Here is a 14,533-nt window from a genome sequence, read left to right on the forward strand (position 1 = left end):
ATTTGTACTCTTTACCACCCAAGGCCATTGTCACCAGCCGCCCCCCTTTGGTATAGGTAGTGAGATGACCCCTCCCCCTTCCTTCTAATATAGGTTGCCTAATGACTCCCCAGTATAGGTAGCCAGATGACCGACCCCCTTTCCCTACAGTATAGGTAGCCAGATGACCCCTTCCCTCTAGTATAGGTAGCCTGATGATCTTCCAGTATAGGTAGCCAGATGACGCCTCCCCCCTTCCCTCTAGTATAGGTAGCCTGATGACCTCCCAGTATAGATAGCCAGATGACCGCTCCCTCTTTCCCTACAGTATAGGTAGCCTGATGACCCCTCCCCCCTTCCCTCCAGTATAGGTAGCCAGATGACTCCCTTAATCCCTCCTTTTCCCACCCCCCACCTTTCAGTATAGATAGCCAGCTCACCTTCACACCGCAGCAGCCTCAGTGTCATTCATTTCTCCGCTCGTCTCCAGTGCAAAAGCCTCCTCTTCCTTTCTGCCTCCAATGCTGCCCAAGTCAATAGCCGCCGGCCACAATGCAAACCTGCACAGAGAGCTAGATGGCTGCTGCACAGGCGGCTAGCAGCAAAGTACCGCGGTCTGGTGCTCGCCTGATCTCCCTGCATTGCAGCATTTGCAAGCTTGCAAATGCTGCACAAGTTTAGCCTTCTGCTTTGGTGACCTTGCTCCTTTGGTGCCCTAGGCCATGGCCTAGGGAGCCTTGACCTAAATCCGGCCCTTTACACTCATGCTTCAGAGAAACTGTGACCAATAATTTAACTTCATCCCAATCAGTAGCTGATACCCCCTTTTACATGAGAAATCTATTCCTTTTCACAAACGGATCATCAAGGGGCTCTGTATGGCTGATATTGTGGTGAAACCCCCTCCCACAAGAAACAGCTTACAGCTGTTTCTATCTGCCAAATAAGCAAGTAGCATCTCCTTCCACTGACATCACCTGCCAGTAGTAAAAATGTCACCATGTGATAAATGTCAGAATGTAAATCAGGGAGAGGAAACATTTTATAATGGGCAAACACTGACTAAATCATTTATACATAATTATTGTAAAAATGAAGCACTTTTTTAATTACATTATTTTCACTGGAGTTCCTCTTTAACTTCTAAATGAGAATCAGGCCATCAATCTCCATTGACCATCTTTCTAGCAAAACTGACTGCATGTTTTATAGATTTTTTTGCAGAAAACCGTCAGGACAGGTTATTGATTTCCTCAGAATTTATAGATCTCATAACAACAGAATCTTCCCCAACTGATCATTACATCTGAACTGTATTCTTTGAAGTGAAGAAAAGCAAACGGTATTATGCCTGGTACACACGATGAGATTTTCTGGCAGATTTAATGCCAGATCGATTATTTCCAACATGTCCGACCTGATTTCCGATCGATTTTCCATAGAGGTGAATGGAAAATCGATCAGAAAATCGTTTGGGAATCAGATCGGACATATTGGAAATAATCGATCTGGCAGTAAATGTTCCAGAAAATATCATCGTGTGTACCAGGAATGAGACATTTTTAATAGATGAAACAATTTGAAAAACAAGTATCAGGTACAGCAAAAGTTGGGGCCCTCTCGAACGATTATGGACCAAAACAAAGTGGAAATTAAATTGGAAAAGGTTGTTCTTTCTGTGATTCAGCAAGTCGGTAACCAAGTTAGGCCCCGTTCACACTTGCGTTTTGGCATGCAAACGGACCGGATCCGGATCGGATCAAGACCGGATCCGGTTCGGAACCGTACGGTTCCGATCCGGATCCGGTCCGTTTGCATCAGGCATGCATCAGGCTGCCATCCGGATCTGTGTGGTAAAAATAGCGAAATTACTATTAAAATTGTTGGGGGTCAGCAGAAGGTGCACCTGGTGCACCTGTAGAATCAGGTTCCTGCGCTGTTTAGGCCTCACCTCCACCTCCGACATACTGCCAAACAGCTCCAGCACGTTAGTCACTGCTGCTCCACTCCAGGAATGCTGGGCCCATGTGTCCCCATTCGGAATGGCCGCTAGAATACGCATAGGAAGTGGGGTAGAATGTCAGGTGTTTGTATCCAGTGTGTTCTATGCTTTCCGTTCCCCATTGGTTTCTATTTCCAGGTGGTGCAGTCAGGCTCCGGTCCGGGTGCGTGGGCCGGATGATCCGGACCCGAAAAATAGCGCACGTTGGAAAAGTGTCCGGAGTCCGGATCTGATCCGGCTATGTTCTGTACGGAACGTACGCATGTGAACGTCCGCATAGACTTTGCATTGCTATGCGGAACGTACGTTCCGTTTGTACAGTATACGGTCCGGATCCGATCAGGCGAATCCGGACAGGGAACGCTAATGTGAGCCAGGCTATAGGAATCAGTAATATTACCAATTTAGTTAACCTGGACTACTGGACTATTCTACCACACCATTAGGTTACAAAACGTAAAGAGATAAGGAAACAGGAATTCCATATTCCCTTCAGTGTAATTAAACTTTGCACCTTTAAGAAAAATCAGTTAACCTGGACTACTGGACTATTCTACCACACCATTAGGTTACAAAACGTAAAGAGATAAGGAAACAGGAATTCCATATTCCTTTCAGTGTAATTAAACTTTGCACCTTTAAGAAAAATCATGAAATAGTTAAAATTTCCAGACGTCCCTGGGTGGGCTCGAACCACCAACCTTTCGGTTAACAGCCGAACGCGCTAACCGATTGCGCCACAGAGACATCCGCGAGAGGGAGCGCGTGACACTTTTCCTGATCCTCTGTGACGTATCACCTGACGCTCTCCGTCAGTGTGCAGGAAGTATTTGAGGAGCTCGGCAGTGGCACGCGCACAAAGAGGCAGTACGTTCTGCGTCACTGCAGCCGGTGTAATATCAGAATGGCTTCTGCGGCTGCCTCATCTCATAAACTTCTATTATCCCAGTGACGTATGAGGCTATATTGCAAGCGTTACTTTGTGCCTGGACTGACTTCACTGCTGTGTTTTCCAGCTGCGGTTACATAATGGAACAGCTGAGAGATTACACAGCGAGACTCCGGACTATTTTGCTATTATATTCTTTTTATAAGACAGAACGATCTGTCTCCGCCCCCAGGGACATGGGGGCGGGGCGGCGAATAGCAGCAGATGCGTCTTCTGATAAAGTCATGGCTTTCAATATTGCTTCGTGGTTAAAGTTACACACACCTTGAATTTTAGCCACTCGAAAAATGATCATTCATGACGGTCGTGGGTGAAAATCTACAGCCAGTACATTGCTGCAAAAAGGCATCCACTGATGGTGTGTTTCCAACAAGGAATCCTATTGGTCTTTTAGGGCTCATTCACGCCGCACAATTCGTGCTTTGCTCGCCGATGATCACCAAAGCGCTGCTGCACAAGCGCTGCTCTAATAAGCCCTACAATTACTTCCGCAGCGATTGCAGTGCGTGTGCGATTAACGCCAATCACAAACTTACTACATGCAGTATTTTCCCGGAAATTGGGTCGCGGTTCTCATTCACTGGAATGAAAAACGCGAATTGCAATCAATGAAAAATTGTGGAATACCGCAACGCAAAATATCGCTAGGCAATCGTGCTTTTCGGTTCCTGAGTGTGATTGTTCTTACTGCAGCCTTCCGCTTCGTACGTTAGAAAAAGGCACAGGGTGAAGATGAAAGTAGAATATTGACAACCCTGCAGATTTTCTACTAACACTTTAGCTAATCTCACACTAAAGGGTGCCAAACATTACTTGATAGCCACCAGATCGACCATCAGATAGATCCTTCTCTGATCGAATCTAATCAGAGATGGACTGATTATCTGCCCACGTGCTGCTGACAGATTTCCAATAGATTTCAGCATTGTACTCCCCCTGTCACCCTTTCTCCTGCGTTCTGCCTCATTCTCATTGTCACCAGGGGCGCCTGTACCAGTGACCCATCGGCATGTACGTGGCGTGAGCACATGCAGCGGAGTCACATGGTACAGGCGCCCAGCAGCGATGAAGAGAAGAAATGGGTTACAGGAGGAGTTTCAATCGATCTCTGCTAGAAATTGACCGAAACGACGATTGGTCAGCCACGTTGAGGCAGATTTGATCATTGTGATCAAATCTGCAGGATATCAATGCCGCAATTCGAATAACATATGGGTACCTTAACCCCCCCCCCCCACCACCACCTACTCCTAACACTAAACATCCCCCTATCATCTAACTCCTAAAACTAAACCTCCTTTTATCCTATAAACGTTTCCAGAAATAGCAGAAGCGCTTCAATCACTGCTTGTGCATATACTTGATAAGAGTCAGCATAAAATAGAATAAAAAGACCCTCCGTCAGGTGGGGACTCACCGGATGCAGCGGTCTTCAGGGCCTGTTCCTGCCTCTGGAGTATAGGGCACCCCACAGCCTCACTGGCAATCCACCTCCAGTCTATCCGTAACTGTTAATATAACATATAAACTCCTCATCGCATAAAAGTTACCGTCCTTTATTTTAAAAATGCAAATATATAGGCAAAATGGAAAAAAGCCAGCATAATCCTTCTCTCCCATACAATTGTAATAGCTCAATGTGAGCGTATAAGGGAATGTTAAAGTGGATCCGAGATGAACTTTTACTCATTGCATAATTGTGTTCCTTTCCTATTGTTTATAAGGCATTCCTCAAGCCAAATACTTTTTTGTTTTTGTTTTAATACTCTAATTCCCTATGAACTAAACAAGCCACTCCCACAAGTTTTCAGAGAGCCAAGGCACTTTCAGACAGTAGCAAGGGCTCATGGGAGCTCAGTCTGGGCAGTAGGAGGGCGAGGTATTACTAGCCAGAGATTTCAGAGGCAGAGGGGTGGAGGGAGGAGGGATTAGGTTTTTTGCTCAATATACAGATAAGCTTGCCTCTGTGCAATGTTTACAAACAACATGGCTGCTGTCATTGTATCACAAGAAGAAATAATCATATTCTGTTGAAGTTGTTTGCAGCTAGATTTGCTGTGTAAACTATCTAAACTTTAGATAAGATATATAGACAAGTTACTTGTTATAGTTAGTTTTCATCTCGGATCCGCTTTAAGGGTAGGTCTGCACTTAGCTTGAAGCGTCTCCCCACTGTCTAAGCAACTGTCTATACAACCTCCCACTGGCATAGATCAAAACAATCGCGCAAATAATCCAGCCGCGTCCGACCAGCACTGCATGCTGACGTCACGCCGCAGCTCCGCCCAAAGTTTCGTTGCCATGGCAATATACTTTTTATTTGTACGTTATTACATGTGTTTTACATTTTACATTTTTTCGCGATAGTGGTCCTTTAACCTCCTTGGCGGTAATCCCGAGCTGAGCTCGGGGTATGCCGCCGGAGGTCGCCGCTCAGGCCCTGCTGGGCCGATTTGCATTCTGCAAAAAGCAGCACACGCAGCCGGCACTTTGCCAGCCGCGTGTGCTGCCCGATCGCCGCCGCTCCGCGGCGATCCGCCGCGTGCAGCGGCGAAAGAGGGTCCCCCCAGCCGCCCGAGCCCAGCGCAGCCGGAACAAACAGTTCCGGCCGGCGCTAGGGGCTGGATCGGGCGGCTCTGACGTCAGGACGTCGACTGACGTCCATGACGTCACTCCGCTCGTCGCCATGGCGACGAGGAAAGCGAAACAAGATAGGCCGCTCATTGCGGCCTATCTTGTTACTTTCGATTGCCGGAGGCGATCGAAAGTACGCTTCCGGAGCGCCCTCTAGTGGGCTTTCATGCAGCCAACTTTCAGTTGGCTGCATGAAATATTTTTTTTTTTATTTAAAAAAAAACCCATTTCAGCCTCCCTGGCAAAATAAATAAACCGCCAGGGAGGTTAAGTGGCTTCAGTATTGCTGTAAAATGTAAATGCAAATGGTGGAGAGAAGGTATGAGAGAGAGAAGGAGTGTGCAGTGCTGTCTGGAGCATTGTGTATAAGAAGTGGGGCTTTTCATAGGAAGAATTCCTGCAAGGAGCAGACAAAAGGCAGCGATGCTATTTTAAGAGTTGGATTGTGATTATGCATTGGATGACTCATAATGCAAATGTACATGTAGCTGCTTTGTAACTCTGATTTGAAAAAAAAAACAACAACCATATGCTGTAAAGTGTGACGCAGCATTTGGGAATATTTAAAGCAATACTGGATGGTTGAGCCTTACCTGTTGTATGTTGTATCAGTTCGTTACATGAATGTATGCAGACAAGACAGCAGGGGTGTAACTACAGGGGAGCAGCACCTGCAACTGCAGGAGGGCCCATAACTGTAAGGGGGCTCCAAACTACTACTTCACTCCCTCCGATAAAGGGGTTCATCATCAGGTATTTTTGTGTAACGATCGGTGTCAGCACACAGAGAGAATCTGATTATTGGTGATCTGCAGTATCACCAAGAATACAGATGTATACCTGATTATTGATGATCTGCAGAATCACCGATAATCCAAGTATAACTAACCTCTGGACACCTATATAGTGTGAGTGTTTGGTGCAACAGTAATGACTTTGAGTTGGACCACCCGAGGAGCAGGTGGTCTTTGGCAGTATGATCGATACCGCCCTCTGGGAAGTGCGAAAACTTTCCAGAAGCCTGAGACCTCCAAATGGGTGGAGCCCCAGGCTGAAAGTAGGAAGGACCTGTGAGTGAGTGACACCTGAAAGGTGGATGTCACTAGCAGGTCTGGAGACTATCTCTAATGGAGAGAGATAGCTCTCAAGGTCGGGCAAGCCGGGTCGGCAACACACGGACAGACAAGGTACAGAGACAGAAGGCTGATTCGGTATCCAAAGGCAAGCAGGGTTGGCAACAGATAATCAGATATGCGTAGGTACCGAATCAGAAAGCAGAGGGATAGTCAGAAATGTAATAGGTCATAACAGATATCAAAACAATGCCTAGTCTTGGGTGTGAGGTCCGTGGTCTCAACACCCTGGAACCAGTCTGGAGTATAAAATGATGGAACACAGTATCCCTAGTCTTGGGTGTGAGGTTCGTGGTCTCGACACCCTGGAACTAGTCTGGAGTATAACACAAAGATAATACAGAGTCCCTAATCTTGGGTGTGAGGTCCGTGGTCTCAACACCCTGGAACTAGTCTGAAGTATAACACAATGATAACACAGAGTTCCTAATCTTTGGTGTGAGGTCCGTGGTCTCGACACCCTGGAACTAGTCTGAAGTATAACACAATGATACACAGAAGTAATCTGGCTCAGTGTGAATTCCCAGGTCCTCCTGGTTCTTACACACTGTAGGATCTGACTAAGGTCTGAGTGCTTTCACGTAAGAAAAAAAAACTGGACGCAGAATCAGCCGCCTTGCTGTCAGTACACGCGGCGGCTTTTCCGTGTTCTATTACAGTACCCCCCCCCCCCTGAGGAGTGGACTCCGGACACTTCCCACCAGGCTTTCCAGGGTGCAAGTCATGGAATTCTTTCTTCAATTCCTCTGCGTGCATACGATAGTCTGGCACCCAAGTACTCTCCTCTATGCCATATCCCTTCCAGTGAACCAGATACTGCACGGAGTTCTGCACAAGCCGTGAGTCCAGAATCTTTTCAATCTCATACTCAGGTTGGTCATCAATCAACACAGGGGGGGGGCCACGTGCACTGCTGGCTTGAGCAAGGACACATGGAATGATCTCACACCTCGCATGCTGGTAGGGAGATCAATAGCATAAGTGACATTATTGATTTTTCTGGTCACTGGAAAAGGACCCACAAATCTAGGACCTAGTTTGGATGACAGTTGCTTTAGAGCCAAATGTCGTGTGGACACTTAGACCAAATCCCCTGGAGAGAATTCCCATTCTATGGAACATCTCTTGTCAGCCTGTTTCTTCTGGTTCTGAAAAGCCCTCCCCAAATTTCTCTTGACCATTCCCCAAATTTGCTTTAAGGACCTCTGCCAATTCTCCAGGGCTGGAAACGGAGTAGAAGCCACTGGCAATGGGGCAAACTTAGGTGACCTTCCCGTCACCACCTGAAATGGGGAAAATCCTGAAGAGGAACTTTTCAGATTGTTGTGTGCAAATTCTGCAAACGGCAAAAATTTTACCCAGTCGGTTTTTGCATCTGCAACATAACATCTCAGAAACTGTTCCAGGGACTGGTTGACTCTTTCGGTCTGGCCATTGGTCTGTGGGTGGTAGCCTGATGAAAAAGAAAGATCCATGTCTAACTGATGGCAGAATGCCCTCCAAAACTTAGATACAAATTGGACTCCCCGATCTGACACTATATTTTCCGGAATGCCATGCAGCCGGAAAATGTGCTGGATGAAGAGATCAGCCAATTCCTGGGCCGAGGGGAGTCCTTTCAGGGGGACAAAATGAGCCATCTTACTGAATCGATCGACTACCACCCAAATGACCGTCATGCCCTCAGACCTGGGGAGTTCGCCCACAAAATCCATGGACAAATGGGTCCAAGGTTCACTCGGAACTGGTAAAGGCTGCAATGTTCCAACAGGTGCCTGACGGGAGGGTTTGCTCCTAGCACACACTGCACACTCTCTTACAAACTCCTAACAGTCTGTTGCCAATGACGGCCACCAAGCACATCTAGCAAGTAGATCCTGAGTTCTGGTGGCCCCAGGATGCCCAGCATTCTTGTGGGAATGAAACAGCTGCAACAGTTGTAGGCGAAAAGGCAATGGTACAAACAGGACCCCCTCAGGCTTCCCCTCTGGAACATCCTGTTGAAATGGACTCAGAGTGACAGTCCAGTCTTTCCAGGTCTCAGTGGCTGCCAGGACCACCTTCTGAGGTATAATGGTCTCAGGGGCTGAGGGCTGTGCTGTCTCGGGCTCAAAACACCTGGATAAGGCATAAGCCTTGATGTTCTTACTACCAGGGGTATACGTGATTACAAATCTGAACCTCGAAAAAAATAACAACCACCAGGCCTGTCGGGGGCTAAGTCTCTTAGCGCCCTCAATGTACTCTAAATTTTTTTGGTCAGTGTAAACTGTAATGGTGTGTTCTGCCCCTTCTAGCCAATGTCGCCATTCCTCAAAGGCCAACTTGATGGCTAGAAGTTCCCGGTTGCCTATATCGTAGTTTTTCTCTGCGGGTGAAAACCTACGGGAAAAATAGGCACAAGGGTGAAGTTTTCCCTGCAAACCAGAACGCTGAGACAGCACAGCCCCTACCCCTACCTCTGAGGCATCAACCTCCACGATAAAGGGATAGGTGACGTCTACATGTCTCAATATGGGTGCAGAACAGAACAGTTTCTTCAGAGTGGAGAAAGCAGCATGGGCCTCTGGGGACCAGTGGTGAGTATCTGCCCCTTTCTTGGTGGGACTGGTGAGAGGCGAGATCACCGTAGGGTCCCCCTTTATGAACCTCCTGTAGTAGTTGGCGAACCCCAGGAATCTCTGGAGTGCCTTCAGTCCCACAGGCTGAGGCCACTCCAAGACAGCAGAAACTTTCCCAGGGTCCATAGAGAGGCCAGAGGTTGAGATTATGTACCCCAGAAAGGCGACAGAGGTCACTTCGAAAATGCATTTTTCCAATTTAGCATACAGCATGTTCTGTCTCAACTTCCATAGCACAAACCCCACATGTTTCCTATGTTCTGAGAGGTTGGATGAAAAAATCAGTATATCGTCTAAGTACACTAAGACGAATCTGCCCAACACCTCTCTGAACACCTCGTTAATCAGCTCTTGGAAGACGGCCGGGGCGTTACACAACCCGAAGGGCATCACCAGGTACTCGTAATGCCCGCCGGGTGTGTTAAAGGCTGTCTTCCATTCATCACCGTCCCTGATACGCACAAGGTTGTATGCACCCCTCAAATCCAGCTTCGAGAAAATCTTAGCATTGGTGACCTGGGTAAACAAATCGTCAATTAAAGGCAAAGGATAACGATTTTTTACTGTAATCTTATTTAAGCCCCGATAATCAATGCATGGACGGAGGCCTCCATCCTTCTTTTTCACGAAAAAGAATCCTGCCCCTGCTGGTGACCGAGAGGGCCGAATAAAACCTTTAGCTAAATTTTCTCGGATGTATTCTTGCATAGCCAATTTCTCTGGCCCAGATAAATTATAGAGATGACCTCTAGGGGGCATACAACCAGACCTGAGATCGATGGGACAATTAAAAGGACGGTGAGGAGGAAGTTTATCTGCTTATTTGGGACTAAACACGTCCGTAAATTCTGAATACTGGCTTGGCAAACCTTCCACCTGAATCTTGGTGTTACCCAAGGTTACCTTCGCTAAACAATGATGATGACAATGGGTAGACCAGCTCGTTAGCTGACCTGAAGCCCAATTGATCTGAGGAGAGTGAAGTTGTAACCATGGCATGCCAAAAATGATCGTGGAAGTTGACATCCGCAAAACCAGAAACTGTAGACTCTCTTTGTGTAACACCCCCACCGTAACCCTTAACTCTGGGGTCTGAGACAGAGGGTATTTACTCTGCAGAGGAGTGTCGTCCACTGCAGTGACCAGAATCCGTTGATTCAAAGGGGAAATAGGAATCCCTAATTTCTTTGCAAATTCGTAAACCATAAAGTTGGCTGCTGAGCCAGAGTCTAGGAAGGCCTCAGTGGCCACTGTTTGATCTTCCCAAGATATAGTACAAGGGAGGAGCAAACGTTTATCGTCTAGAGGTAAAGACTGCGCGCCTAGGTATTACCTCCGACTACACCTAGGCGGCAGCGTTTCCCGACTTCTTGGGACAATTCTGCACTCTGTGAGTCTCCTCTGCACAGTATAGACAGAGCTGTTCTGTTTTTCTGCGATTCTGCTCCACCCGGGACAATTTTGACCGACCAACCTGCATTGGTTCTGGTGGAGATGAAACGGGTGGAGGAGAGGCGTAGGAAACATATCTCGCATTGTTCCTACTCCGAGTTTGTTTCTGGTAACGTAGACGATGATCAACCCTGACTGCTAATGAAATGGCCTCATCAATAGACTTTGGCTCAGGATGTCCCAGCATTAGATCAGATACCGCGTCTGACAACCCTGACAAAAAACAGTCCAGAAGTGTGAATGACCCCCATCTAGCTGAAACTGCCCATTTTCTGAACTCAGCTGCGTAAACTTCAACCGGATCCCTGCCCTGCCGCAAAGTCTTGAGCTTCCGCTCAGCGGTAGAGGCAATGTCCGGATCATCATAAATTATAGTCATAGCTTTAAAAAATTCCTCAACCGAGGCCAGGGCCTCATGCCCTGTCTGGAGACTATATGCCCAGGTCTGGGAATCCCCTGACAGCAGAGTCTTAATGAACGCAATTCTCTGTGCCACGGTTCCCGATGAATTAGGTCTCAGCTCAAAGTACGATAACACTCGATTTCTAAAATTCTGAAAGTCAGATCTGTGACCAGAAAACTTTTCGGGCACAGGCATACGTAAGTCTGTACCTGGAGGAGATCGCACTAGATTCACAGCCGTCTGTAGGACTTGTGCAGACCCAGACAAAGCGTTGATCTGGGTCTGATGACTGTCCAGCACTTGGATGAAATTCTCCACCGAGGTGGTGAGTGCATCAAGACGGCTGTGAAGTGCGTCCATTTGGTTTTGGTCTGCCGTTCTGTAATGATCGGTCAGCACACAGAGAGAATCTGATTATTGGTGATCTGTAGTATCACCAAGAATACAGATATATACCTGATTATTGATGATCTGCAGAATCACCGATAATCCTAGTATAACTAACCTCTGGACACCTATATAGTGTGAGTGTTTTGTGCAACAGTAATGACTTTAAGTTGGACCACCCGAGGAGCAGGTGGTCTTTGGCAGTATGATCAATACCGCCCTCTGGGGAGTGCGAAAACTTTCCAGCAGCCTGAGACCTCCAAAGAGGTGGAGCCCCAGGCTGAAAGTAGGAAGGACCTGTGAGTGAGTGACACCTGAAAGGTGGATGTCACTAGCAGGTCTGGAGACTATCTCTGAAGGAGGGAGATAGCTCTCAAGGTCGGGCAAGCCGGGTCGGCAACACACGGACAGACAAGGTACAGAGACAGAAGGCTGATTCGGTATCCAAAGGCAAGCAGGGTTGGCAACAGATAATCAGATATGCGTAGGTACCGAATCAGAAAGCAGAGGGATAGTCAGAAATGCAATAGGTCATAACAGATATCAAAACAATGCCTAGTCTTGGGTGTGAGTTCCGTGGTCTCAACACCCTGGAACTAGTCTGAAGTATAACAGAATGATAACACAGAGTCCCTAATCTTGGGTGTGAGGTCCGTGGTCTCGACACCCTGGAACTAGTCTGAAGTATAACACAATGATACACAGAAGTAATCTGGCTCAGTGTGAATTCCCAGGTCCTCCTGGTTCTAACACACTGTAGGATCTGACTAAGGTCTGAGTGCTTTCACGTAAGTGTTCGCAACGGCAGACAACCCGAGACCGACCAGCAGTAACTATATATATAGCGGCGCTCTCCGGCGCCACCCATCAATGATCAACCAATAGTCACTTGCTCTGAGGTCAGCTGACCAACCTGGTCAGCTGATCCCTCCTTGGTTGTCATGAAGGTTCTGCCTCTCAGCGCGCGCGCGCGCGTATTCCTCAATCTGTGTGAACGAACAGACCCAGCCACACCAGACGCACGCTGCTGCGTGCAAACCGCCGCGCTGGACGCGGAATCAGCCGCCTTGCTGTCAGTACACGCGGCGGCTTTTCCGCATTTTATTACATTTTGTGGCTATTATGGGAGGGCAATTATGATGTCCACATTTTTATGACCCTTGTAAGATGGGCTCCTAGGTTGTGAGGGTCACCAGGGGTAGGCAAGGGAAAGGGTATGAACATTGGGGGGCCCCATCAAAGTTTTGCTGGGCCCCCCTGCGTGATATTTAAATGTTCAGTTCTTTTGTATATAGAGAGCGAGCACCAAATGTGGGTGCCAGTTGAGTTCAGGGTCCAATGCTATACATATCCAAATTACATTTTTGAGGTCAAGATGGGTTATGCCAGATTTTGGAGAGTAATGTAGTCAGCAGTGGCATAGCTAAGGCGCTATGGGCCCTGATGCAAGTTTTACATTGGGCCCCCCAAGCGCTCTATACATAATGAACCAAAACCTACCAAGGACAACCACAGTGTCAGAGGTTCAAGAAGGGGATGGAATTGTTTGTTAATGATTGCCACTATTTAAAGCATCTGTAGAAGTGAATATTACAAGCACAGGACCAATAGAGAGCTAATACTGCAGCTGAGGGAGGGCCCTCCGGGGCCCCTCTGGCCCAAGGGCCCTGATGCGGTCACAACCTCTGCACCCCTATTGCTACACCACTGGTAGTCAGCAAGGGTTGGGATAGGATTATCCTATATACTAAATGAAGGCTGTTAGTATGCACAAACCCACCACTACCGCTGCACTAAGCCACCAGCCACACTAAGCCAGTGCCCACAACTGTACCGCCCACAATAAGTTGATGCCCAGAATGCAAATGTCACCATGACTCCAAAGCCTGCGCAGCCCACACTAAGCCAACGCCCACAGAGCAGAATGAAGGCTGTAATTATGCATGGACACACCTGCGCTCACAATTCTTTTGAGAATGGGGGGTTTACTAGTTGGTTAGAATTTGGACAAAGCATTATTCTAGGATAGGTTAGTGTTAGGCATTTTGTAAAGGGTCAGGATTAAAGGTAAATGAGAGTTCAGGGTTAGTGTTAGGCACAGCACAGGGGGAAATGGTTAAAGAGAACCTGAACTGGAAATTAAAAGTCAAAATAAACATAAACACGTCATACTTACCTCCTGTGTAGTCTAGTCATCAATTTCTTTCTCCTCTCCTGTGTCCTGTTTGTCCACTGTGATCAATGGAATTCTCAGTCCTCCATTTTGAAAATGGCCATTACCCCATAACAGCTTCCTGGTCACCACACTGTTAAACTGTAATATCGTCCACTTGAGCCATAGGGAAATATGGACATTACCTTGCACATTCAGTTGTAACTTTTATAAAGAATATCTTAGGGTACAGTCCTTTATCTTGTGAAGGATCAAAACACAGTCCTTTTTCGGGGCAATCCACCTTGCCCACCAACACTTATTTGTAACTTTAGAAAAGGACTCTTTAAACTAATGCAATCTCAAAAAGGCAGAAAAAATCTCAGAAAAAACTTTATTGACACATGTAAACAACTTCAAAACGCACGGTTCTTCAACATCACAGTGATAGGTCTTGGGAACACATTAAATAGGTTTGGATCAACAAGCGGTTGTAGCTTTGTGGGTATTTAACTTCAAGGCAACGACACATGTTCATTTCGGGCTTTTTTATATAAAATTGTATGTGCCCTTCATCAGGCCGTGATACCCAATTCTGTATGGCTCAACCAAAGAAAAGAAGACCAATAAGGCATCAAGAACCATATGCTGGGGGGCGTCTGAGCTCACCAGACGCACAAAACCTTCCCAACGGCTATAGCTAGGTGCTGCGAGGTGCTGCGAGGTGAGCCATACAGAATTGAGTATCACGGCCTGATGAAGGGCACATACAATTTTATATAAAAAAGCCCGAAACGAACATGTGTCGTTGCCTTGAAGTT

The 14,533-nt window shown here is 47.1% G+C and overlaps 1 non-coding gene across 1 annotated transcript; it reads right to left on the minus strand.

Moving 5' to 3' along the window:
• Positions 1 to 2,654: 2,654 nt before the first annotated feature.
• On the minus strand, positions 2,655 to 2,728 carry TRNAN-GUU (transfer RNA asparagine (anticodon GUU)). Its single transcript has one exon. It is a non-coding gene; the product is annotated as a tRNA-Asn (tRNA).
• Between the last annotated feature and the right edge of the window lie 11,805 nt (positions 2,729 to 14,533).

The sequence above is a fragment of the Hyperolius riggenbachi genome, chromosome 5 (genome assembly GCF_040937935.1).
Source record: "Hyperolius riggenbachi isolate aHypRig1 chromosome 5, aHypRig1.pri, whole genome shotgun sequence".
Lineage (NCBI taxonomy): Eukaryota > Metazoa > Chordata > Amphibia > Anura > Hyperoliidae > Hyperolius > Hyperolius riggenbachi.